This window comes from Arachis hypogaea, chromosome 3, assembly GCF_003086295.3.
Source record: "Arachis hypogaea cultivar Tifrunner chromosome 3, arahy.Tifrunner.gnm2.J5K5, whole genome shotgun sequence".
NCBI classification, from domain to species: Eukaryota; Viridiplantae; Streptophyta; class Magnoliopsida; order Fabales; family Fabaceae; genus Arachis; species Arachis hypogaea.
This window is the reverse complement of record NC_092038.1, coordinates 107,919,446-107,923,976: the sequence shown is the minus strand read 5'-3', so window position 1 is coordinate 107,923,976 and position 4,531 is coordinate 107,919,446. Positions and strand designations below refer to the sequence as shown.

Here is a 4,531-nt window from a genome sequence, read left to right as displayed (position 1 = left end):
TAGATCATGATAGCCCGATCCACAGTTACTTCGGACCGGTTGCTAGTAGGAATGATGGAGCGTTGGATGAACTCCAACCATCCTCTAGCCACAGGCTTAAGGTCAAGCCTTCTTAGTTAAACCGGCTTGCCTTTGGAGTCTCTCTTCCATTGAACTCCTTCTACACATATGTCCATGAGGACTTGGTCCAACCTTTTATCAAAGTTGACCCTTCTAGTATAGGGGAGTGCATCTCCTTGCATCATTGGCAAGTTAAATGCCAGCCTTACATTTTCCGGATTGAAATCCAAGTATTTTTTTCCGAACCATTGTGAGCCAATTCTTTGGGTTCGGGTTCATACTTTGATCATGGTTCTTAGTGATCCATGCTTTGGCATTGAACTCTTGAACCATTAAGATTCTGACTTGTTAAATGGGAATGGTGAGAGCTTTCCATCCTCTTCTCCTAATCTCATGTTGGATCTCTGGATATTCGCTCTTTTTGAGCTTGAAGGGGACCTCGGGGATCACCTTCTTCTTGGCCACAACTTCATAGAAGTGGTCTTGATGGACCCTTGAGATGAATCTTTCCATCTCCCATGACTCGGAGGTGGAAGCAATTGCCTTCCCTTTCCTCTTCCTTGAGGTTTCTCCGACCTTAGGTGCCATTAATGGTTATGGAAAATTAAAAAGCAAGGCTTTTTCCACACCAAACTTAAGAGGTTTGCTCGTCCTCGAGCAAAAGAAGAAAGAAGAGAGTAGTAGAAGAAGAAAAGTAGGAGATGGAGGTTTTAGAGGGTTCGGCCAAGGGTGGTTTTGAGTGTATATGATGTGTGAAAATGAAGGAGTAAGGAGGGGTATTTATAGTGTAAGAGAGGGAGTTGGTTCGTGTGAGAAGGGGTGGGTTTGGGAGGGAAATGGTTTGAATTTGAGTGGGTGGGGGTAGGTAGGTTGTATGATGGGTTTATGGAAATTAGGGAATGGATGTGAGTGGTGAAGAGAATATAGGGAAGAGGGTAAGATTTGATAGGTGAGTGGTATTTTGGGTAGAGTGTTATGGAGAAGTGCGAAGAGGAGAAAGAGTGAGGTAGGGTAGGTAGGGATCCTGTGGGGTCCACAGATCCTGAGGTGTCAAGGACTTTTCATCCCTGCACCTTTCTGGCGTTAAACGCCCTCTATGTGCCATTCGTGGCATTTAAACGCCAGGCTGATGCCCTTTTCTGGCATTTAAACGCCCAGAAAGGTGCCAGACTGGACGTTTAAATGCACATTTTTATACCTTTACTGGCGTTTAAATGCCAGTTTGCCTGCCAGTTCTGGCATTTAAATGTCAGACTGCTGCCCATTTCTGGCATTTAAATACCCATTTTGGTATCCTTACTTGCATTTAAACGCCAGTAAGCTCATCCTCCAGGGTGTGCTATTTTTGATGCTGTTTTTTTATTTTGCTTTAATTTTTGAAGTTGTTTTTGTGACTCCACATGATCATCATCCTAAAGAAAACATAAAATAACAATAGAAAATAAAATGAAAGAGTAAATAATATAGATAAATAAAATTGGGTTGCCTTCCAATAAGCGCTTCTTTAATGTCAATAGCTTGATAGGAAGCTCTTACAGAGCTTCACAGGTGCTCAGAGCATGATTGTGGCCTCCCAACACCAAACTTAGAGTTTGAATATGGGGGCTTTGCTTGACTCTGCATGGAGGGAGTTGGATGAAGCTTTTCATGCTTCTTCTCTATGTTTACAGAGGAAGATCCTTGAGCCTTAAACACAAGGTAGTCCTCATTCACTTGAAGGACTAACTCTTCTCTATCTACATCAATCACAGCTTTTACTGTGGCTAGGAAGGGTCTTCCAAGGATGATGGATTCATCCTCATCCTTCTCAGTGTCTAGGATTATGAAGTCAGCAGGGATGTAAAGGCCTTCAACCTTTACCAAGACATCCTCTACAAGTCCATAAGCCTGTTTCTTTGATTTATCTGTCATCTCTAGTGAGATCCTTGCAGCTTGTACCTCAAAGATCCCTAGTTTCTCCATTACAGAGAGTGGCATGAGGTTTACACTTGACCCCAGGTCACACAGAGCCTTCTCAAAGGTCATGGTGGTAATAGTGCAAGGTATTAAGAACCTTCCGGGATCCATTTTCTTTTGAGGTATCTTCAGCTGAACCAAGGTGTTTAGTTCATTAATGAGCAATGAAGGTTCATCCTCCCAAGTCTCATTACCAAATAACTTGGCATTCAGCTTCATGATTGCTCCTAAATACTGAGCATCTTGCTCTTCAGTAGGAACTTCATCTTCTTCATAGGAAGAATACACATCAGAGCTCATGAATGGTAATAGGAAGTTCGGTGGAATCTCTATGGTCTCTAGATGAGCCTCAGATTCCTTTGGTTCTTCATGAGGGAACTCCCTAGTGGTCAGTAGACGTCCCATGAGGTCTTCCTCACTGGGAATCACTGCCTTTCCCTCCTCTACAGGTTTGGCCATGTTGGACGTGTAGATGGCCTTGCACTCTCTTTTTGGATTCTCTTCTGTATTGCTTAGGAGAGTGCTAGGAGGAGTTTCAGTAACTCTTTTACTCCGCTGACCCACTTGTGCCTCCAAATTTTTGTTGGAGGATCGTGCCTCAGTCATGAAACTAAGAGTGGTCTTGGATAGATCAGAGACTATGTTTCCTAAGCCAGAGAGGCTCTGCTCAAAATTCTTTGTCTGTTGTTGAGAAGATGTTGGAAAAGGTTTGCTATTGCCAAACCTATTTCTCCTACCATTATTGTTATTGAAGCCTTGTTGAGGCTTCTGTTGATCCTTCCATAAGAAATTTGGATGATTTCTCCATGAAGGATTATAGGTGTTTCCATAGGATTCTCCCATGTAATTCACCTCTTTCATTACAGGATTCTCAGGGTCATAAGCTTCTCCTTCAGAGGAGGCGTCTTTATCACTACCAGATATAGCTTGCAATCTAGTCAGATTCTGAGAAATCATATTGACTTGCTGAGTCAATATTTTGTTCTGAGCCAATATGGCATTCAGAGTATCAATCTCAAGAACCCCTTTCTTCTAAGTCACCCCATTATTCACAGGATTTTGTTCAGAAATGTACATGAATTGGTTATTTGCAACCATCTCAATGAGTTCCTGGGCTTCTGTAGGTGTTTTCAGATGAAGGGATCCACCAGTAGAATAATCCAATGACATCTTTGACATTTCAGGCAAACCATCATAGAATATACATATGATGCTCCATTCTGGAAACATGTCAGAAGGACACCTTTTGGTTAATTGCTTGTATCTTTCCCAAGCTTCATAGAGGGATTCACCTTCCTTCTGTCTGAAGGTTTGGACATCCACTCTGAGCTTACTCAACTTTTGAGGTGGAAAGAATTTGGTCAATAAAGCATTGACCAGCTTGTCCCAAGAGTTCAGGCTTTCTCTAGGTTATGAATCCAACCATGTTCTAGCTCTGACTCTTACAGCAAAAGGGAAAAACATAAGTCTGTAGACCTCGGGATCAACCCCATTGGTCTTAACAGTATCACAGATCTGCAATAATTCAGATAAGAACTGATGAGGATCTTCTGATGGAAGTCCATGAAACTTGCAGTTCTGCTACATTAGAGAAATTAATTGAAGCTTAAGCTCAAATTTGTTTACTCCAATGGCAGGAATTGAGATGCTTCTTCCATAGAAGTTGGAAGTTGGTGCAGCATAGTCACCAAGCATCTTCCTTGCATTGTTGGAATTGTTGTTATTTTCGGCTGCCATGTCTTCTTTTTTTTTTGAAAATTTCTGTCATGTCCTCTCCAGAGATTTGTGCTTTAGCTTCTTTTAACTTCCTCTTCAGAGTCTTTTCAGGTTCAGGATTGGATTCAACAAGAATATCCTTATCCTTGTTCCTGCTCATGCGAAAAAGAAGAGAATAGAAAAGAAGAAGAATCTTCAATGTCACAGTATAGAGATTCCTCTATGTGAGTAGAAGAACAGAAGAATGAGGTAGAGAGGAAATAAAGAGAATTCAAACACAGAGAGGGAGAGAGGGTTCGAATTTTGAGAAGGGGAGAAGTGTTCGTAAACAAATAAATAACTAGAAAGAGATGAGAGAGAGGGAATTCGAATATTAAATAAAAGAAAAGGAAAAATATTTTTGTTTTTATTTTAAATATTAGTTAGTATTCGAAAATTAAAAAAGGAATAAAATAAAATTAGAGTTTAAAATAATTAGTTAATTAAAAAGATTTTTGAAAAAGTTGTTAGTGGTTTTCAAAAATTGAGAAGTGAAAAAGTAGTTAGGCGGTTTTGAAAAAGATAAGAAATAGTAAGTTTTGAAAAGATAAGAAGTTAGAAAAAGATTTTGAAATTAAAATTTGCAAAAGATATTATTTGAAAAAGATTTGATTGAAAAAGATATGTTTGAAAAGATATGATTGAAAAAGAATTGATTTTTAAAATTAAAATTAATGACTTGAATAACAAGAAACTAAAAGATATTATTCTAGAATTTAAAGATTGAACCTTTCTTAATAAGAAAGTAACAAACTTAAAA

The 4,531-nt window shown here is 39.5% G+C and overlaps 1 non-coding gene across 1 annotated transcript; it reads left to right on the top strand.

Moving 5' to 3' along the window:
- Positions 1-3,244: 3,244 nt before the first annotated feature.
- LOC112793622 (small nucleolar RNA R71) lies at positions 3,245-3,348 on the top strand. The gene has a single exon (XR_003198321.1). It is a non-coding gene; the product is annotated as a small nucleolar RNA R71 (small nucleolar RNA).
- The last annotated feature ends 1,183 nt before the right edge of the window (positions 3,349-4,531 follow it).